Consider the following 21,316-nt stretch of genomic DNA (forward strand, 5'->3'; position numbering starts at 1 on the left):
TAAAACAGTTTATCACAATTTCAAGAGTCTTCTCAAACTTTAAAAATAATATGTAAAATAATAAACTATGACCTTTGGAGCCAAAATAAATATGTGGTAGCATGGCCGAGCGGTCTAAGGCGCTGGATTTAGGCTCCAGTCTCTCTGGAGGCGTGGGTTCAAATCCCACTGCTGCCATCATGAGTTTACTATGAAAACATCAGTCAGTGATGACAAAATGTTTTTCTCCACTAATAAGAAAAACAATAATAATAAAGACTTTTCTCCTCAATAGCTGATTGATATGATCCAGATGCATGAGCTAAAAATCAGCAGTGTCTAAGGTGCTGGATTAAGGTTCCAGTTTCTTTGGAGGCTTTGGATCAAAACCTACTGCCGCCATAATTATTTTTCCTAAGAAAAAATAAGTCATTGATGTCAAAGTGTTTTTCTTTACTAAACAGCAAATGAATAATAAAAAAATCCTTTCTCATTAATATTTTATGTCAATTGATGTACTTTTTTAACCTTCCAAAACATTTTGTACATAACTTAAACACTTTTGGTATGACACTTCTTTTTAAGTATTTATTTAAAAAAAAAAATGTTTGTACTGTAATCTGTGCTATATGGCCCAGATCTGTGAGCTAAGAGTGTTCATTTGGTACCATGGCCGAGCGGTCTAAGGCCACTAAGCTGCTAAAATAAAATATTGGTAGGTTAAAAAGTTCATCATCTGCCCTAGATTTTAAAACAGTTTATCATAATTTCAAGAGTCTTCTCAAAATGTAAAAATAATATGTAAAATTATAAACTATGAGCTATGGAGTCAAGGTAGAAATGTGGCTGAGCGGTCTAAGATGCTGCATTAAGGCTCCAGTCTGTTTGGAGGCATGGGTTCAAATTCCACTGCTGTCATAATTATTTTCAAGATAAAACGACTGTCATTGATGTCAAAGTGTTTTTCTCCACTAAACAGCAAGTCAATAATAAAAAATCCTTTCTAATTAATATTGTCTGCTAATTTTGTACCTTTTTTAAATTTTTGTATTTTAAACACTTTTAACATGACACTTCTTTTCAAGTATTGATTTATAACTACACAATTTTTTCTTGTAATCTTAACTATATGATCCAGAACTCTGAGCTTTGAGTCAAAAGTATCCATGGGGTAGCAAGGGCGAGCGGTCTAAGGCACTGGATTTAGGTTCCAGTCTCTCTGGAGGCGTGGGTCTGAATCCCACTGCTTCCATAATGATTTTACTATGAAAATGTCAGTCAGTGATGGCAATGTGTTTTTCTCCACTAATAAGAAAATCAATAATAATAAAGTCCTTTCTCCTCAACATCTGATCAATATGATCCAGATGCATTAGCTAAAAATCAGCAGTGTCTAAGGTGCTGGATTAAAGTTCCAGATTCTTTGGAGGAATTGGTTCAAAACCTACTGCCGCCATAATTATTTTCCCTGAGAAAAAATAAGTAATTGATGTCAAAGTGTTTTTTCTCTACTAAACAGCAAATGAATAATAAAAATATCCTTTCTCATTGATATTTTATGTCAATTTATGTACTTTTTTTAACCTTCCAAAACGTTTTGTACATAATTTAAACACTTTTTGCATTACACTTCTTTTTAAATATTGATTTAAAAAAATGTTTTTACTGTAACCTGAGCTATATGACCCAGATCTGTGAGCTAAAAGTGTCCATGTGGTACCATGGCCGAGCGGACTAAGGCCACTAAGTTGCTTAAGTAAAATATTGGAAGGTTGAAAAGTTCATCATCTGTCCTAGATTTTAAAACAGTTTATCACAATTTCAAGAGTCTTCTCAAACTTTAAAAATAATATGTTAAATAATAAACTATGACCTTTGGAGCCTAAACAGATATGTGGTAGCATGGCCGAGCGGTCTAAGGCGCTGGATTAAGGCTCCAGTCTCTTTGGAGGCGTGGGTTCAAATCCCACTGCTGCCATAATTCTTTTCAAGAGAAAATGACATTTATTGATGTCAAACTGTTTTACTCTACTAAACAGCAAATCAATAATAAAAAATCCTTACTCATTAATATTGTCTACTAATTTTGTACCTTTTTTATGCTTCCTTAACTTTTTGTATTTTAAATACTTGTAACATGACACTTCTTTTCAAGTATTGATTTAAAACAACACATTTTTTCCCTGTAATCTCAACTGTATGATCCAGAACTGTGAGCATTCGGTCAAACAGGTCCATGTGGTAGCATGGCCGAGCGGTCTAAGGCGCTGGATTTAGGCTCCAGTCTCTCTGGAGGCGTGGGTTCAAATCCCACTGCTGCCATAATGATTTTACTATGAAAACATCAGTCAGTGATGACAAAATGTTTTTCTCCACTAATAAGAAAAACAATAATAATAAAGACTTTTCTCCTCAATAGCTGATTGATATGATCCAGATGCATGAGCTAAAAATCAGCAGTGTCTAAGGTGCTGGATTAAGGTTCCAGTTTCTTTGGAGGCTTTGGATCAAAACCTACTGCCGCCATAATTATTTTTCCTAAGAAAAAATAAGTCATTGATGTCAAAGTGTTTTTCTTCACTAAACAGCAAATGAATAATAAAAAAATCCTTTCTCATTAATATTTTATGTCAATTGATGTACTTTTTTAACCTTCCAAAACATTTTGTACATAACTTAAACACTTTTGGTATGACACTTCTTTTTAAGTATTTATTTAAAACAAAAAAAAATGTTTGTACTGTAATCTGTGCTATATGGCCCAGATCTGTGAGCTAAGAGTGTTCATTTGGTACCATGGCCGAGCGGTCTAAGGCCACTAAGCTGCTAAAATAAAATATTGGTAGGTTAAAAAGTTCATCATCTGCCCTAGATTTTAAAACAGTTTATCATAATTTCAAGAGTCTTCTCAAAATGTAAAAATAATATATAAAATTATAAACTATGAGCTATGGAGTCAAGGTAGAAATGTGGCTGAGCGGTCTAAGATGCTGCATTAAGGCTCCAGTCTGTTTTGAGGCATGGGTTCAAATTCCACTGCTGTCATAATTATTTTCAAGATAAAACGACTGTCATTGATGTCAAAGTGTTTTTCTCCACTAAAAAGCAAGTCAATAATAAAAAATCCTTTCTAATTAATATTGTCTGCTAATTTTGTACCTTTTTTAAATTTTTGTATTTTAAACACTTTTAACATGACACTTCTTTTCAAGTATTGATTTATAACTACACAATTTTTTCTTGTAATCTTAACTATATGATCCAGAACTCTGAGCTTTGAGTCAAAAGTATCCATGGGGTAGCAAGGGTGAGTGGTCTAAGGCACTGGATTTAGGTTCCAGTCTCTCTGGAGGCGTGAGTCTGAATCCCACTGCTTCCATAATGATTTTACTATGAAAATGTCAGTCAGTGATGGCAATGTGTTTTTCTCCACTAATAAGAAAATCAATAATAATAAAGTCCTTTCTCCTCAACATCTGATCAATATGATCCAGATGCATTAGCTAAAAATCAGCAGTGTCTAAGGTGCTGGATTAAAGTTCCAGATTCTTTGGAGGAATTGGTTCAAAACCTACTGCCGCCATAATTATTTTCCCTGAGAAAAAATAAGTAATTGATGTCAAAGTGTTTTTTCTCTACTAAACAGCAAATGAATAATAAAAATATCCTTTCTCATTGATATTTTATGTCAATTTATGTACTTTTTTTTAACCTTCCAAAACGTTTTGTACATAATTTAAACACTTTTTGCATTACACTTCTTTTTAAATATTGATTTAAAAAAATGTTTTTACTGTAACCTGAGCTATATGACCCAGATCTGTGAGCTAAGAGTGGCCATGTGGTACCATGGCCGAGCGGACTAAGGCCACTAAGTTGCTAAAGTAAAATATTGGAAGGTTGAAAAGTTCATCATCTGTCCTAGATTTTAAAACAGTTTATCACAATTTCAAGAGTCTTCTCAAACTTTAAAAATAATATGTAAAATAATAAACTATGACCTTTGGAGCCAAAACAGATATGTGGTAGCATGGCCGAGTGGTCTAAGGCACTGGATTAAGGCTCCAGTCTCTTTGGAGGCGTGGGTTCAAATCCCACTGCTGCCATAATTATTTTCAAGAGAAAATGACATTTATTGATGTCAAACTGTTTTACTCTACTAAACAGCAAATCAATAATAAAAAATCCTTACTCATTAATATTGTCTACTAATTTTGTACCTTTTTTATGCTTCCTTAACTTTTTGTATTTTAAATACTTGTAACATGACACTTCTTTTCAAGTATTGATTTAAAACAACACATTTTTTCCCTGTAATCTCAACTGTATGATCCAGAACTGTGAGCATTTGGTCAAACAGTTCCATGTGGTAGCATGGCCGAGCGGTCTAAGGCGCTGGATTTAGACTCCAGTCTCTCTGGAGGCGTGGGTTCAAATCCCACTGCTGCCATAATGATTTTACTATGAAAACATCAGTCAGTGATGACAAAATGTTTTTCTCCACTAATAAGAAAAACAATAATAATAAAGACTTTTCTCCTCAATAGCTGATTGATATGATCCAGATGCATGAGCTAAAAATCAGCAGTGTCTAAGGTGCTGGATTAAGGTTCCAGTTTCTTTGGAGGCTTTGGATCAAAACCTACTGCCGCCATAATTATTTTTCCTAAGAAAAAATAAGTCATTGATGTCAAAGTGTTTTTCTTTACTAAACAGCAAATGAATAATAAAAAAATCCTTTCTCATTAATATTTTATGTCAATTGATGTACTTTTTTAACCTTCCAAAACATTTTGTACATAATTTAAACACTTTTGGTATGACACTTCTTTTTAAGAATTTATTTAAAACAAAAAAAAATGTTTGTACTGTAATCTGTGCTATATGGCCCAGATCTGTGAGCTAAGAGTGTTCATTTGGTACCATGGCCGAGCGGTCTAAGGCCACTAAGCTGCTAAAATAAAATATTGGTAGGTTAAAAAGTTCATCATCTGCCCTAGATTTTAAAACAGTTTATCATAATTTCAAGAGTCTTCTCAAAATGTAAAAATAATATGTAAAATTATAAACTATGAGCTATGGAGTCAAGGTAGAAATGTGGCTGAGCGGTCTAAGATGCTGCATTAAGGCTCCAGTCTGTTTGGAGGCATGGGTTCAAATTCCACTGCTGTCATAATTATTTTCAAGATAAAACGACTGTCATTGATGTCAAAGTGTTTTTCTCCACTAAACAGCAAGTCAATAATAAAAAATCCTTTCTAATTAATATTGTCTGCTAATTTTGTACCTTTTTTAAATTTTTGTATTTTAAACACTTTTAACATGACACTTCTTTTCAAGTATTGATTTATAACTACACAATTTTTTCTTGTAATCTTAACTATATGATCCATAACTCTGAGCTTTGAGTCAAAAGTATCCATGGGGTAGCAAGGGCGAGTGGTCTAAGGCACTGGATTTAGGTTCCAGTCTCTCTGGAGGCGTGGGTCTGAATCCCACTGCTTCCATAATGATTTTACTATGAAAATGTCAGTCAGTGATGGCAATGTGTTTTTCTCCACTAATAAGAAAATCAATAATAATAAAGTCCTTTCTCCTCAACATCTGATCAATATGATCCAGATGCATTAGCTAAAAATCAGCAGTGTCTAAGGTGCTGGATTAAAGTTCCAGATTCTTTGGAGGAATTGGTTCAAAACCTACTGCTGCCATAATTATTTTCCCTGAGAAAAAATAAGTCATTGATGTCAAAGTGTTTTTTCTCTACTAAACAGCAAATGAATAATAAAAATATCCTTTCTCATTGATATTTTATGTCAATTTATGTACTTTTTTAACCTTCCAAAACGTTTTGTACATAATTTAAACACTTTTTGCATTACACTTCTTTTTAAATATTGATTTAAAAAAATGTTTTTACTGTAACCTGAGCTACATGACCCAGATCTGTGAGCTAAGAGTGTCCATGTGGTACCATGGCTGAGCGGTCTAAGGCCACTAAGTTGCTAAAGTAAAATATTGGAAGGTTGAAAAGTTCATCATCTGTCCTACATTTTAAAACAGTTTATCACAATTTCAAGAGTCTTCTCAAACTTTAAAAATAATATGTAAAATAATAAACTATGACCTTTGGAGCCAAAATAGATATGTGGTAGCATGGCCGAGCGGTCTAAGGTGCTGGATTAAGGCTCCAGTCTCTTTGGAGGCGTGGGTTCAAATCCCACTGCTGCCATAATTATTTTCAAGAGAAAATGACATTTATTGATGTCAAACTGTTTTACTCTACTAAACAGCAAATCAATAATAAAAAATCCTTACTCATTAATATTGTCTACTAATTTTGTACCTTTTTTATGCTTCCTTAACTTTTTGTATTTTAAATACTTGTAACATGACACTTCTTTTCAAGTATTGATTTAAAACAACACATTTTTTCCTGTAATCTCAACTGTATGATCCAGAACTGTGAGCATTCAGTCAGACAGGTCCATGTGGTAGCATGGCCGAGCGGTCTAAGGTGCTGGATTTAGGCTCCAGTCTCTCTGGAGGCGTGGGTTCAAATCCCACTGCTGCCATAATGATATTACTATGAAAACATCAGTCAGTGATGACAAAATGTTTTTCTCCACTAATAAGAAAAACAATAATAATAAAGACTTTTCTCCTCAATAGCTGATTGATATGATCCAGATGCATGAGCTAAAAATCAGCAGTGTCTAAGGTGCTGGATTAAGGTTCCAGTTTCTTTGGAGGCTTTGGATCAAAACCTACTGCCGCAATAATTATTTTTCCTAAGAAAAAATAAGTCATTGATGTCAAAGTGTTTTTCTTTACTAAACAGCAAATGAATAATAAAAAAATCCTTTCTCATTAATATTTTATGTCAATTGATGTACTTTTTTAACCTTCCAAAACATTTTGTAAATAACTTAAACACTTTTGGTATGACACTTCTTTTTAAGTATTTATTTAAAACAAAAAAAAAATGTTTGTACTGTAATCTGTGCTATATGGCCCAGATCTGTGAGCTAAGAGTGTTCATTTGGTACCATGGCCGAGTGGTCTAAGGCCACTAAGCTGCTAAAATAAAATATTGGTAGGTTAAAAAGTTCATCATCTGCCCTAGATTTTAAAACAGTTTATCATAATTTCAAGTCTTCTCAAAATGTAAAAATAATATGTAAAATTATAAACTATGAGCTATGGAGTCAAGGTAGAAATGTGGCTGAGCGGTCTAAGATGCTGCATTAAGGCTCCAGTCTGTTTGTAGGCATGAGTTCAAATTCCACTGCTGTCATAATTATTTTCAAGATAAAACGACTGTCATTGATGTCAAAGTGTTTTTCTCCACTAAACAGCAAGTCAATAATAAAAAATCCTTTCTAATTAATATTGTCTGCTAATTTTGTACCTTTTTTAAATTTTTGTATTTTAAACACTTTTAACATGACACTTCTTTTCAAGTATTGATTTATAACTACACAATTTTTTCTTGTAATCTTAACTATATGATCCAGAACTCTGAGCTTTGAGTCAAAAGTATCCATGGGGTAGCAAGGGCGAGTGGTCTAAGGCACTGGATTTAGGTTCCAGTCTCTCTGGAGGCGTGGGTCTGAATCCCACTGCTTCCATAATGATTTTACTATGAAAATGTCAGTCAGTGATGGCAATGTGTTTTTCTCCACTAATAAGAAAATCAATAATAATAAAGTCCTTTCTCCTCAACACCTGATCAATATGATCCAGATGCATTAGCTAAAAATCAGCAGTGTCTAAGGTGCTGGATTAAAGTTCCAGATTCTTTGGAGGAATTGGTTCAAAACCTACTGCCGCCATAATTATTTTCCCTGAGAAAAAATAAGTAATTGATGTCAAAGTGTTTTTTCTCTACTAAACAGCAAATGAATAATAAAAATATCCTTTCTCATTGATATTTTATGTCAATTTATGTACTTTTTTTAACCTTCCAAAACGTTTTGTACATAATTTAAACACTTTTTGCATTACACTTTTTTTTAAATATTGATTTAAAAAAATGTTTTTACTGTAACCTGAGCTATATGACCCAGATCTGTGAGCTAAGAGTGTCCATGTGGTACCATGGCCGAGCAGACTAAGGCCACTAAGTTGCTAAAGTAAAATATTGGAAGGTTGAAAAGTTCATCATCTGTCCTAGATTTTAAAACAGTTTATCACAATTTCAAGAGTCTTCTCAAACTTTAAAAATAATATGTAAAATAATAAACTATGACCTTTGGAGCCAAAATAGATATGTGGTAGCATGGCCGAGCGGTCTAAGGCGCTGGATTAAGGCTCCAGTCTCTTTGGAGGCGTGGGTTCAAATCCCACTGCTGCCATAATTATTTTCAAGAGAAAATGACATTTATTGATGTCAAACTGTTTTACTCTACTAAACAGCAAATCAATAATAAAAAATCCTCACTCATTAATATTGTCTACTAATTTTGTACCTTTTTTATGCTTCCTTAACTTTTTGTATTTTAAATACTTGTAACATGACACTTCTTTTCAAGTATTGATTTAAAACAACACATTTTTTCCCTGTAATCTCAACTGTATGATCCAGAACTGTGAGCATTCGGTCAAACAGGTCCATGTGGTAGCATGGCCGAGCAGTCTAAGGCGCTGGATTTAGGCTCCAGTCTCTCTGGAGGCGTGGGTTCAAATCCCACTGCTGCCATAATGATTTTACTATGAAAACATCAGTCACTGATGACAAAATGTTTTTCTCCACTAATAAGAAAAACAATAATAATAAAGACTTTTCTCCTCAATAGCTGATTGATATGATCCAAATGCATGAGCTAAAAATCAGCAGTGTCTAAGGTGCTGGATTAAGGTTCCAGTTTCTTTGGAGGCTTTGGATCAAAACCTACTGCCGCCATAATTATTTTTCCTAAGAAAAAATAAGTCATTGATGTCAAAGTGTTTTTCTTTACTAAACAGCAAATGAATAATAAAAAAATCCTTTCTCATTAATATTTTATGTCAATTGATGTACTTTTTTAACCTTCCAAAACATTTTGTACATAATTTAAACACTTTTGGTATGACACTTCTTTTTAAGAATTTATTTAAAACAAAAAAAAAATGTTTGTACTGTAATCTGTGCTATATGGCCCAGATCTGTGAGCTAAGAGTGTTCATTTGGTACCATGGCCGAGCGGTCTAAGGCCACTAAGCTGTTAAAATAAAATATTGGTAGATTAAAAAGTTCATCATCTGCCCTAGATTTTAAAACAGTTTATCATAATTTCAAGAGTCTTCTCAAAATGTAAAAATAATATGTAAAATTATAAACTATGAGCTATGGAGTCAAGGTAGAAATGTGGCTGAGCGGTCTAAGATGCTGCATTAAGGCTCCAGTCTGTTTGGAGGCATGGGTTCAAATTCCACTGCTGTCATAATTATTTTCAAGATAAAACGACTGTCATTGATGTCAAAGTGTTTTTCTCCACTAAACAGCAAGTCAATAATAAAAAATCCTTTCTAATTAATATTGTCTGCTAATTTTGTACCTTTTTTAAATTTTTGTATTTTAAACACTTTTAACATGACACTTCTTTTCAAGTATTGATTTATAACTACACAATTTTTTCTTGTAATCTTAACTATATGATCCAGAACTCTGAGCTTTGAGTCAAAAGTATCCATGGGGTAGCAAGGGTGAGTGGTCTAAGGCACTGGATTTAGGTTCCAGTCTCTCTGGAGGCGTGAGTCTGAATCCCACTGCTTCCATAATGATTTTACTATGAAAATGTCAGTCAGTGATGGCAATGTGTTTTTCTCCACTAATAAGAAAATCAATAATAATAAAGTCCTTTCTCCTCAACATCTGATCAATATGATCCAGATGCATTAGCTAAAAATCAGCAGTGTCTAAGGTGCTGGATTAAAGTTCCAGATTCTTTGGAGGAATTGGTTCAAAACCTACTGCCGCCATAATTATTTTCCCTGAGAAAAAATAAGTAATTGATGTCAAAGTGTTTTTTCTCTACTAAACAGCAAATGAATAATAAAAATATCCTTTCTCATTGATATTTTATGTCAATTTATGTACTTTTTTTTAACCTTCCAAAACGTTTTGTACATAATTTAAACACTTTTTGCATTACACTTCTTTTTAAATATTGATTTAAAAAAATGTTTTTACTGTAACCTGAGCTATATGACCCAGATCTGTGAGCTAAGAGTGGCCATGTGGTACCATGGCCGAGCGGACTAAGGCCACTAAGTTGCTAAAGTAAAATATTGGAAGGTTGAAAAGTTCATCATCTGTCCTAGATTTTAAAACAGTTTATCACAATTTCAAGAGTCTTCTCAAACTTTAAAAATAATATGTAAAATAATAAACTATGACCTTTGGAGCCAAAACAGATATGTGGTAGCATGGCCGAGTGGTCTAAGGCGCTGGATTAAGGCTCCAGTCTCTTTGGAGGCGTGGGTTCAAATCCCACTGCTGCCATAATTATTTTCAAGAGAAAATGACATTTATTGATGTCAAACTGTTTTACTCTACTAAACAGCAAATCAATAATAAAAAATCCTTACTCATTAATATTGTCTACTAATTTTGTACCTTTTTTATGCTTCCTTAACTTTTTGTATTTTAAATACTTGTAACATGACACTTCTTTTCAAGTATTGATTTAAAACAACACATTTTTTCCCTGTAATCTCAACTGTATGATCCAGAACTGTGAGCATTTGGTCAAACAGTTCCATGTGGTAGCATGGCCGAGCGGTCTAAGGCGCTGGATTTAGACTCCAGTCTCTCTGGAGGCGTGGGTTCAAATCCCACTGCTGCCATAATGATTTTACTATGAAAACATCAGTCAGTGATGACAAAATGTTTTTCTCCACTAATAAGAAAAACAATAATAATAAAGACTTTTCTCCTCAATAGCTGATTGATATGATCCAGATGCATGAGCTAAAAATCAGCAGTGTCTAAGGTGCTGGATTAAGGTTCCAGTTTCTTTGGAGGCTTTGGATCAAAACCTACTGCCGCCATAATTATTTTTCCTAAGAAAAAATAAGTCATTGATGTCAAAGTGTTTTTCTTTACTAAACAGCAAATGAATAATAAAAAAATCCTTTCTCATTAATATTTTATGTCAATTGATGTACTTTTTTAACCTTCCAAAACATTTTGTACATAATTTAAACACTTTTGGTATGACACTTCTTTTTAAGAATTTATTTAAAACAAAAAGAAATGTTTGTACTGTAATCTGTGCTATATGGCCCAGATCTGTGAGCTAAGAGTGTTCATTTGGTACCATGGCCGAGCGGTCTAAGGCCACTAAGCTGCTAAAATAAAATATTGGTAGGTTAAAAAGTTCATCATCTGCCCTAGATTTTAAAACAGTTTATCATAATTTCAAGTCTTCTCAAAATGTAAAAATAATATGTAAAATTATAAACTATGAGCTATGGAGTCAAGGTAGAAATGTGGCTGAGCGGTCTAAGATGCTGCATTAAGGCTCCAGTCTGTTTGGAGGCATGGGTTCAAATTCCACTGCTGTCATAATTATTTTCAAGATAAAACGACTGTCATTGATGTCAAAGTGTTTTTCTCCACTAAACAGCAAGTCAATAATAAAAAATCCTTTCTAATTAATATTGTCTGCTAATTTTGTACCTTTTTTAAATTTTTGTATTTTAAACACTTTTAACATGACACTTCTTTTCAAGTATTGATTTATAACTACACAATTTTTTCTTGTAATCTTAACTATATAACTCTGAGCTTTGAGTCAAAAGTATCCATGGGGTAGCAAGGGCGAGTGGTCTAAGGCACTGGATTTAGGTTCCAGTCTCTCTGGAGGCGTGGGTCTGAATCCCACTGCTTCCATAATGATTTTACTATGAAAATGTCAGTCAGTGATGGCAATGTGTTTTTCTCCACTAATAAGAAAATCAATAATAATAAAGTCCTTTCTCCTCAACATCTGATCAATATGATCCAGATGCATTAGCTAAAAATCAGCAGTGTCTAAGGTGCTGGATTAAAGTTCCAGATTCTTTGGAGGAATTGGTTCAAAACCTACTGCTGCCATAATTATTTTCCCTGAGAAAAAATAAGTCATTGATGTCAAAGTGTTTTTTCTCTACTAAACAGCAAATGAATAATAAAAATATCCTTTCTCATTGATATTTTATGTCAATTTATGTACTTTTTTTAACCTTCCAAAACGTTTTGTACATAATTTAAACACTTTTTGCATTACACTTCTTTTTAAATATTGATTTAAAAAAATGTTTTTACTGTAACCTGAGCTACATGACCCAGATCTGTGAGCTAAGAGTGTCCATGTGGTACCATGGCTGAGCGGTCTAAGGCCACTAAGTTGCTAAAGTAAAATATTGGAAGGTTGAAAAGTTCATCATCTGTCCTACATTTTAAAACAGTTTATCACAATTTCAAGAGTCTTCTCAAACTTTAAAAATAATATGTAAAATAATAAACTATGACCTTTGGAGCCAAAATAGATATGTGGTAGCATGGCCGAGCGGTCTAAGGTGCTGGATTAAGGCTCCAGTCTCTTTGGAGGCGTGGGTTCAAATCCCACTGCTGCCATAATTATTTTCAAGAGAAAATGACATTTATTGATGTCAAACTGTTTTACTCTACTAAACAGCAAATCAATAATAAAAAATCCTTACTCATTAATATTGTCTACTAATTTTGTACCTTTTTTATGCTTCCTTAACTTTTTGTATTTTAAATACTTGTAACATGACACTTCTTTTCAAGTATTGATTTAAAACAACACATTTTTTCCTGTAATCTCAACTGTATGATCCAGAACTGTGAGCATTCAGTCAGACAGGTCCATGTGGTAGCATGGCCGAGCGGTCTAAGGTGCTGGATTTAGGCTCCAGTCTCTCTGGAGGCGTGGGTTCAAATCCCACTGCTGCCATAATGATATTACTATGAAAACATCAGTCAGTGATGACAAAATGTTTTTCTCCACTAATAAGAAAAACAATAATAATAAAGACTTTTCTCCTCAATAGCTGATTGATATGATCCAGATGCATGAGCTAAAAATCAGCAGTGTCTAAGGTGCTGGATTAAGGTTCCAGTTTCTTTGGAGGCTTTGGATCAAAACCTACTGCCGCAATAATTATTTTTCCTAAGAAAAAATAAGTCATTGATGTCAAAGTGTTTTTCTTTACTAAACAGCAAATGAATAATAAAAAAATCCTTTCTCATTAATATTTTATGTCAATTGATGTACTTTTTTAACCTTCCAAAACATTTTGTAAATAACTTAAACACTTTTGGTATGACACTTCTTTTTAAGTATTTATTTAAAACAAAAAAAAAATGTTTGTACTGTAATCTGTGCTATATGGCCCAGATCTGTGAGCTAAGAGTGTTCATTTGGTACCATGGCCGAGTGGTCTAAGGCCACTAAGCTGCTAAAATAAAATATTGGTAGGTTAAAAAGTTCATCATCTGCCCTAGATTTTAAAACAGTTTATCATAATTTCAAGTCTTCTCAAAATGTAAAAATAATATGTAAAATTATAAACTATGAGCTATGGAGTCAAGGTAGAAATGTGGCTGAGCGGTCTAAGATGCTGCATTAAGGCTCCAGTCTGTTTGTAGGCATGAGTTCAAATTCCACTGCTGTCATAATTATTTTCAAGATAAAACGACTGTCATTGATGTCAAAGTGTTTTTCTCCACTAAACAGCAAGTCAATAATAAAAAATCCTTTCTAATTAATATTGTCTGCTAATTTTGTACCTTTTTTAAATTTTTGTATTTTAAACACTTTTAACATGACACTTCTTTTCAAGTATTGATTTATAACTACACAATTTTTTCTTGTAATCTTAACTATGTGATCCAGAACTCTGAGCTTTGAGTCAAAAGTATCCATGGGGTAGCAAGGGCGAGTGGTCTAAGGCACTGGATTTAGGTTCCAGTCTCTCTGGAGGCGTGGGTCTGAATCCCACTGCTTCCATAATGATTTTACTATGAAAATGTCAGTCAGTGATGGCAATGTGTTTTTCTCCACTAATAAGAAAATCAATAATAATAAAGTCCTTTCTCCTCAACACCTGATCAATATGATCCAGATGCATTAGCTAAAAATCAGCAGTGTCTAAGGTGCTGGATTAAAGTTCCAGATTCTTTGGAGGAATTGGTTCAAAACCTACTGCCGCCATAATTATTTTCCCTGAGAAAAAATAAGTAATTGATGTCAAAGTGTTTTTTCTCTACTAAACAGCAAATGAATAATAAAAATATCCTTTCTCATTGATATTTTATGTCAATTTATGTACTTTTTTTAACCTTCCAAAACGTTTTGTACATAATTTAAACACTTTTTGCATTACACTTTTTTTTAAATATTGATTTAAAAAAATGTTTTTACTGTAACCTGAGCTATATGACCCAGATCTGTGAGCTAAGAGTGTCCATGTGGTACCATGGCCGAGCAGACTAAGGCCACTAAGTTGCTAAAGTAAAATATTGGAAGGTTGAAAAGTTCATCATCTGTCCTAGATTTTAAAACAGTTTATCACAATTTCAAGAGTCTTCTCAAACTTTAAAAATAATATGTAAAATAATAAACTATGACCTTTGGAGCCAAAATAGATATGTGGTAGCATGGCCGAGCGGTCTAAGGCGCTGGATTAAGGCTCCAGTCTCTTTGGAGGCGTGTGTTCAAATCCCACTGCTGCCATAATTATTTTCAAGAGAAAATGACATTTATTGATGTCAAACTGTTTTACTCTACTAAACAGCAAATCAATAATAAAAAATCCTCACTCATTAATATTGTCTACTAATTTTGTACCTTTTTTATGCTTCCTTAACTTTTTGTATTTTAAATACTTGTAACATGACACTTCTTTTCAAGTATTGATTTAAAACAACACATTTTTTCCCTGTAATCTCAACTGTATGATCCAGAACTGTGAGCATTCGGTCAAACAGGTCCATGTGGTAGCATGGCCGAGCGGTCTAAGGCGCTGGATTTAGGCTCCAGTCTCTCTGGAGGCGTGGGTTCAAATCCCACTGCTGCCATAATGATTTTACTATGAAAACATCAGTCAGTGATGACAAAATGTTTTTCTCCACTAATAAGAAAAACAATAATAATAAAGACTTTTCTCCTCAATAGCTGATTGATATGATCCAGATGCATGAGCTAAAAATCAGCAGTGTCTAAGGTGCTGGATTAAGGTTCCAGTTTCTTTGGAGGCTTTGGATCAAAACCTACTGCCGCCATAATTATTTTTCCTAAGAAAAAATAAGTCATTGATGTCAAAGTGTTTTTCTTTACTAAACAGCAAATGAATAATAAAAAAATCCTTTCTCATTAATATTTTATGTCAATTGATATACTTTTTTAACCTTCCAAAACATTTTGTACATAACTTAAACACTTTTGGTATGACACTTCTTTTTAAGTATTTATTTAAAACAAAAAAAATGTTTGTACTGTAATCTGTGCTATATGGCCCAGATCTGTGAGCTAAGAGTGTTCATTTGGTACCATGGCCGAGCGGTCTAAGGCCACTAAGCTGCTAAAATAAAATATTGGTAGGTTAAAAAGTTCATCATCTGCCCTAGATTTTAAAACAGTTTATCATAATTTCAAGAGTCTTCTCAAAATGTAAAAATAATATGTAAAATTATAAACTATGAGCTATGGAGTCAAGGTAGAAATGTGGCTGAGCGGTCTAAGATGCTGCATTAAGGCTCCAGTCTGTTTGGAGGCATGGGTTCAAATTCCACTGCTGTCATAATTATTTTCAAGATAAAACGACTGTCATTGATGTCAAAGTGTTTTTCTCCACTAAACAGCAACTCAATAATAAAAAATCCTTTCTAATTAATATTGTCTGCTAATTTTGTACCTTTTTTAAATTTTTGTATTTTAAACACTTTTAACATGACACTTCTTTTCAAGTATTGATTTATAACTACACAATTTTTTCTTGTAATCTTAACTATATGATCCAGAACTCTGAGCTTTGAGTCAAAAGTATCCATGGGGTAGCAAGGGTGAGTGGTCTAAGGCACTGGATTTAGGTTCCAGTCTCTCTGGAGGCGTGGGTCTGAATCCCACTGCTTCCATAATGATTTTACTATGAAAATGTCAGTCAGTGATGGCAATGTGTTTTTCTCCACTAATAAGAAAATCAATAATAATAAAGTCCTTTCTCCTCAACATCTGATCAATATGATCCAGATGCATTAGCTAAAAATCAGCAGTGTCTAAGGTGCTGGATTAAAGTTCCAGATTCTTTGGAGGAATTGGTTCAAAACCTACTGCCGCCATAATTATTTTCCCTGAGAAAAAATAAGTAATTGATGTCAAAGTGTTTTTTCTCTACTAAACAGCAAATGAATAATAAAAATATCCTTTCTCATTGATATTTTATGTCAATTTATGTACTTTTTTTAACCTTCCAAAACGTTTTGTACATAATTTAAACACTTTTTGCATTACACTTCTTTTTAAATATTGATTTAAAAAAATGTTTTTACTGTAACCTGAGCTATATGACCCAGATCTGTGAGCTAAGAGTGTCCATGTGGTACCATGGCCGAGCGGTCTAAGGCCACTAAGTTGCTAAAGTAAAATATTGGAAGGTTGAAAAGTTCATCATCTGTCCTAGATTTTAAAACAGTTTATCACAATTTCAAGAGTCTTCTCAAACTTTAAAAATAATATGTAAAATAATAAACTATGACCTTTGGAGCCAAAACAGATATGTGGTAGCATGGCCGAGTGGTCTAAGGCGCTGGATTAAGGCTCCAGTCTCTTTGGAGGTGTGGGTTCAAATCCCACTGCTGCCATAATTATTTTCAAGAGAAAATGACATTTATTGATGTCAAACTGTTTTACTCTACTAAACAGCAAATCAATAATAAAAAATCCTTACTCATTAATATTGTCTACTAATTTTGTACCTTTTTTATGCTTCCTTAACTTTTTGTATTTTAAATACTTGTAACATGACACTTCTTTTCAAGTATTGATTTAAAACAACACATTTTTTCCCTGTAATCTCAACTGTATGATCCAGAACTGTGAGCATTTGGTCAAACAGTTCCATGTGGTAGCATGGCCGAGCGGTCTAAGGCGCTGGATTTAGACTCCAGTCTCTCTGGAGGCGTGGGTTCAAATCCCACTGCTGCCATAATGATTTTACTATGAAAACATCAGTCAGTGATGACAAAATGTTTTTCTCCACTAATAAGAAAAACAATAATAATAAAGACTTTTCTCCTCAATAGCTGATTGATATGATCCAGATGCATGAGCTAAAAATCAGCAGTGTCTAAGGTGCTGGATTAAGGTTCCAGTTTCTTTGGAGGCTTTGGATCAAAACCTACTGCCGCCATAATTATTTTTCCTAAGAAAAAATAAGTCATTGATGTCAAAGTGTTTTTCTTTACTAAACAGCAAATGAATAATAAAAAAATCCTTTCTCATTAATATTTTATGTCAATTGATGTACTTTTTTAACCTTCCAAAACATTTTGTACATAATTTAAACACTTTTGGTATGACACTTCTTTTTAAGAATTTATTTAAAACAAAAAAAAATGTTTGTACTGTAATCTGTGCTATATGGCCCAGATCTGTGAGCTAAGAGTGTTCATTTGGTACCATGGCCGAGCGGTCTAAGGCCACTAAGCTGCTAAAATAAAATATTGGTAGGTTAAAAAGTTCATCATCTGCCCTAGATTTTAAAACAGTTTATCATAATTTCAAGAGTCTTCTCAAAATGTAAAAATAATATGTAAAATTATAAACTATGAGCTATGGAGTCAAGGTAGAAATGTGGCTGAGCGGTCTAAGATGCTGCATTAAGGCTCCAGTCTGTTTGGAGGCATGGGTTCAAATTCCACTGCTGTCATAATTATTTTCAAGATAAAACGACTGTCATTGATGTCAAAGTGTTTTTCTCCACTAAACAGCAAGTCAATAATAAAAAATCCTTTCTAATTAATATTGTCTGCTAATTTTGTACCTTTTTTAAATTTTTGTATTTTAAACACTTTTAACATGACACTTCTTTTCAAGTATTGATTTATAACTACACAATTTTTTCTTGTAATCTTAACTATATGATCCATAACTCTGAGCTTTGAGTCAAAAGTATCCATGGGGTAGCAAGGGCGAGTGGTCTAAGGCACTGGATTTAGGTTCCAGTCTCTCTGGAGGCGTGGGTCTGAATCCCACTGCTTCCATAATGATTTTACTATGAAAATGTCAGTCAGTAATGGCAATGTGTTTTTCTCCACTAATAAGAAAATCAATAATAATAAAGTCCTTTCTCCTCAACATCTGATCAATATGATCCAGATGCATTAGCTAAAAATCAGCAGTGTCTAAGGTGCTGGATTAAAGTTCCAGATTCTTTGGAGGAATTGGTTCAAAACCTACTGCTGCCATAATTATTTTCCCTGAGAAAAAATAAGTCATTGATGTCAAAGTGTTTTTTCTCTACTAAACAGCAAATGAATAATAAAAATATCCTTTCTCATTGATATTTTATGTCAATTTATGTACTTTTTTAACCTTCCAAAACGTTTTGTACATAATTTAAACACTTTTTGCATTACACTTCTTTTTAAATATTGATTTAAAAAAATGTTTTTACTGTAACCTGAGCTACATGACCCAGATCTGTGAGCTAAGAGTGTCCATGTGGTACCATGGCCGAGCGGTCTAAGGCCACTAAGTTGCTAAAGTAAAATATTGGAAGGTTGAAAAGTTCATCATCTGTCCTAGATTTTAAAACAGTTTATCACAATTTCAAGAGTCTTCTCAAACTTTAAAAATAATATGTAAAATAATAAACTATGACCTTTGGAGCCAAAATAGATATGTGGTAGCATGGCCGAGCGGTCTAAGGTGCTGGATTAAGGCTCCAGTCTCTTTGGAGGTGTGGGTTCAAATCCCACTGCTGCCATAATTATTTTCAAGAGAAAATGACATTTATTGATGTCAAACTGTTTTACTCTACTAAACAGCAAATCAATAATAAAAAATCCTTACTCATTAATATTGTCTACTAATTTTGTACCTTTTTTATGCTTCCTTAACTTTTTGTATTTTAAATACTTGTAACATGACACTTCTTTTCAAGTATTGATTTAAAACAACACATTTTTTCCTGTAATCTCAACTGTATGATCCAGAACTGTGAGCATTCAGTCAGACAGGTCCATGTGGTAGCATGGCCGAGCGGTCTAAGGTGCTGGATTTAGGCTCCAGTCTCTCTGGAGGCGTGGGTTCAAATCCCACTGCTGCCATAATGATATTACTATGAAAACATCAGTCAGTGATGACAAAATGTTTTTCTCCACTAATAAGAAAAACAATAATAATAAAGACTTTTCTCCTCAATAGCTGATTGATATGATCCAGATGCATGAGCTAAAAATCAGCAGTGTCTAAGGTGCTGGATTAAGGTTCCAGTTTCTTTGGAGGCTTTGGATCAAAACCTACTGCCGCAATAATTATTTTTCCTAAGAAAAAATAAGTCATTGATGTCAAAGTGTTTTTCTTTACTAAACAGCAAATGAATAATAAAAAAATCCTTTCTCATTAATATTTTATGTCAATTGATGTACTTTTTTAACCTTCCAAAACATTTTGTAAATAACTTAAACACTTTTGGTATGACACTTCTTTTTAAGTATTTATTTAAAACAAAAAAAAAATGTTTGTACTGTAATCTGTGCTATATGGCCCAGATCTGTGAGCTAAGAGTGTTCATTTGGTACCATGGCCGAGTGGTCTAAGGCCACTAAGCTGCTAAAATAAAATATTGGTAGGTTAAAAAGTTCATCATCTGCCCTAGATTTTAAAACAGTTTATCATAATTTCAAGTCTTCTCAAAATGTAAAAATAATATGTAAAATTATAAACTATGAGCTATGGAGTCAAGGTAGAAATGTGGCTGAGCGGTCTAAGATGCTGCATTAAGGCTCCAGTCTGTTTGTAGGCATGAGTTCAAATTCCACTGCTGTCATAATTATTTTCAAGATAAAACGACTGTCATTGATGTCAAAGTGTTTTTCTCCACTAAACAGCAAGTCAATAATAAAAAATCCTTTCTAATTAATATTGTCTGCTAATTTTGTACCTTTTTTAAATTTTTGTATTTTAAACACTTTTAACATGACACTTCTTTTCAAGTATTGATTTATAACTACACAATTTTTTCTTGTAATCTTAACTATGTGATCCAGAACTCTGAGCTTTGAGTCAAAAGTATCCATGGGGTAGCAAGGGCGAGTGGTCTAAGGCACTGGATTTAGGTTCCAGTCTCTCTGGAGGCGTGGGTCTGAATCCCACTGCTTCCATAATGATTTTACTATGAAAATGTCAGTCAGTGATGGCAATGTGTTTTTCTCCACTAATAAGAAAATCAATAATAATAAAGTCCTTTCTCCTCAACACCTGATCAATATGATCCAGATGCATTAGCTAAAAATCAGCAGTGTCTAAGGTGCTGGATTAAAGTTCCAGATTCTTTGGAGGAATTGGTTCAAAACCTACTGCCGCCATAATTATTTTCCCTGAGAAAAAATAAGTAATTGATGTCAAAGTGTTTTTTCTCTACTAAACAGCAAATGAATAATAAAAATATCCTTTCTCATTGATATTTTATGTCAATTTATGTACTTTTTTTAACCTTCCAAAACGTTTTGTACATAATTTAAACACTTTTTGCATTACACTTTTTTTTAAATATTGATTTAAAAAAATGTTTTTACTGTAACCTGAGCTACATGACCCAGATCTGTGAGCTAAGAGTGTCCATGTGGTACCATGGCTGAGCGGTCTAAGGCCACTAAGTTGCTAAAGTAAAATATTGGAAGGTTGAAAAGTTCATCATCTGTCCTACATTTTAAAACAGTTTATCACAATTTCAAGAGTCTTCTCAAACTTTAAAAATAATATGTAAAATAATAAACTATGACCTTTGGAGCCAAAATAGATATGTGGTAGCATGGCCGAGCGGTCTAAGGTGCTGGATTAAGGCTCCAGTCTCTTTGGAGGCGTGGGTTCAAATCCCACTGCTGCCATAATTATTTTCAAGAGAAAATGACATTTATTGATGTCAAACTGTTTTACTCTACTAAACAGCAAATCAATAATAAAAAATCCTTACTCATTAATATTGTCTACTAATTTTGTACCTTTTTTATGCTTCCTTAACTTTTTGTATTTTAAATACTTGTAACATGACACTTCTTTTCAAGTATTGATTTAAAACAACACATTTTTTCCTGTAATCTCAACTGTATGATCCAGAA

General features: G+C 33.3%; 20 non-coding genes across 20 annotated transcripts; all 20 read left to right on the forward strand.

The window, feature by feature from the left end:
• The first annotated feature begins 95 nt into the window (after positions 1–95).
• On the forward strand, positions 96–177 carry TRNAL-UAG (transfer RNA leucine (anticodon UAG)). Its single transcript has one exon. It is a non-coding gene; the product is annotated as a tRNA-Leu (tRNA).
• Positions 178–1,875: 1,698 nt separating this feature from the next.
• TRNAL-AAG (transfer RNA leucine (anticodon AAG)) lies at positions 1,876–1,957 on the forward strand. Its single transcript has one exon. It is a non-coding gene; the product is annotated as a tRNA-Leu (tRNA).
• A 262-nt stretch (positions 1,958–2,219) lies between these two features.
• On the forward strand, positions 2,220–2,301 carry TRNAL-UAG (transfer RNA leucine (anticodon UAG)). Its single transcript has one exon. It is a non-coding gene; the product is annotated as a tRNA-Leu (tRNA).
• Positions 2,302–4,003: 1,702 nt separating this feature from the next.
• TRNAL-AAG (transfer RNA leucine (anticodon AAG)) lies at positions 4,004–4,085 on the forward strand. Its single transcript has one exon. It is a non-coding gene; the product is annotated as a tRNA-Leu (tRNA).
• Positions 4,086–4,347: 262 nt separating this feature from the next.
• TRNAL-UAG (transfer RNA leucine (anticodon UAG)) lies at positions 4,348–4,429 on the forward strand. Its single transcript has one exon. It is a non-coding gene; the product is annotated as a tRNA-Leu (tRNA).
• A 1,700-nt stretch (positions 4,430–6,129) lies between these two features.
• On the forward strand, positions 6,130–6,211 carry TRNAL-AAG (transfer RNA leucine (anticodon AAG)). Its single transcript has one exon. It is a non-coding gene; the product is annotated as a tRNA-Leu (tRNA).
• Positions 6,212–6,472: 261 nt separating this feature from the next.
• Positions 6,473–6,554, forward strand: TRNAL-UAG (transfer RNA leucine (anticodon UAG)). Its single transcript has one exon. It is a non-coding gene; the product is annotated as a tRNA-Leu (tRNA).
• Positions 6,555–8,254: 1,700 nt separating this feature from the next.
• Positions 8,255–8,336, forward strand: TRNAL-AAG (transfer RNA leucine (anticodon AAG)). Its single transcript has one exon. It is a non-coding gene; the product is annotated as a tRNA-Leu (tRNA).
• A 262-nt stretch (positions 8,337–8,598) lies between these two features.
• On the forward strand, positions 8,599–8,680 carry TRNAL-UAG (transfer RNA leucine (anticodon UAG)). Its single transcript has one exon. It is a non-coding gene; the product is annotated as a tRNA-Leu (tRNA).
• A 1,703-nt stretch (positions 8,681–10,383) lies between these two features.
• TRNAL-AAG (transfer RNA leucine (anticodon AAG)) lies at positions 10,384–10,465 on the forward strand. Its single transcript has one exon. It is a non-coding gene; the product is annotated as a tRNA-Leu (tRNA).
• Positions 10,466–10,727: 262 nt separating this feature from the next.
• TRNAL-UAG (transfer RNA leucine (anticodon UAG)) lies at positions 10,728–10,809 on the forward strand. Its single transcript has one exon. It is a non-coding gene; the product is annotated as a tRNA-Leu (tRNA).
• A 1,692-nt stretch (positions 10,810–12,501) lies between these two features.
• Positions 12,502–12,583, forward strand: TRNAL-AAG (transfer RNA leucine (anticodon AAG)). Its single transcript has one exon. It is a non-coding gene; the product is annotated as a tRNA-Leu (tRNA).
• Positions 12,584–12,844: 261 nt separating this feature from the next.
• Positions 12,845–12,926, forward strand: TRNAL-UAG (transfer RNA leucine (anticodon UAG)). Its single transcript has one exon. It is a non-coding gene; the product is annotated as a tRNA-Leu (tRNA).
• A 1,700-nt stretch (positions 12,927–14,626) lies between these two features.
• TRNAL-AAG (transfer RNA leucine (anticodon AAG)) lies at positions 14,627–14,708 on the forward strand. The gene has a single exon. It is a non-coding gene; the product is annotated as a tRNA-Leu (tRNA).
• A 262-nt stretch (positions 14,709–14,970) lies between these two features.
• Positions 14,971–15,052, forward strand: TRNAL-UAG (transfer RNA leucine (anticodon UAG)). The gene has a single exon. It is a non-coding gene; the product is annotated as a tRNA-Leu (tRNA).
• Positions 15,053–16,752: 1,700 nt separating this feature from the next.
• Positions 16,753–16,834, forward strand: TRNAL-AAG (transfer RNA leucine (anticodon AAG)). Its single transcript has one exon. It is a non-coding gene; the product is annotated as a tRNA-Leu (tRNA).
• A 262-nt stretch (positions 16,835–17,096) lies between these two features.
• Positions 17,097–17,178, forward strand: TRNAL-UAG (transfer RNA leucine (anticodon UAG)). The gene has a single exon. It is a non-coding gene; the product is annotated as a tRNA-Leu (tRNA).
• Positions 17,179–18,878: 1,700 nt separating this feature from the next.
• Positions 18,879–18,960, forward strand: TRNAL-AAG (transfer RNA leucine (anticodon AAG)). Its single transcript has one exon. It is a non-coding gene; the product is annotated as a tRNA-Leu (tRNA).
• Positions 18,961–19,221: 261 nt separating this feature from the next.
• Positions 19,222–19,303, forward strand: TRNAL-UAG (transfer RNA leucine (anticodon UAG)). The gene has a single exon. It is a non-coding gene; the product is annotated as a tRNA-Leu (tRNA).
• A 1,700-nt stretch (positions 19,304–21,003) lies between these two features.
• TRNAL-AAG (transfer RNA leucine (anticodon AAG)) lies at positions 21,004–21,085 on the forward strand. The gene has a single exon. It is a non-coding gene; the product is annotated as a tRNA-Leu (tRNA).
• The last annotated feature ends 231 nt before the right edge of the window (positions 21,086–21,316 follow it).

This window comes from Pseudophryne corroboree, chromosome 3 (genome assembly GCF_028390025.1).
Source record: "Pseudophryne corroboree isolate aPseCor3 chromosome 3, aPseCor3.hap2, whole genome shotgun sequence".
NCBI classification, from domain to species: domain Eukaryota; kingdom Metazoa; phylum Chordata; class Amphibia; order Anura; family Myobatrachidae; genus Pseudophryne; species Pseudophryne corroboree.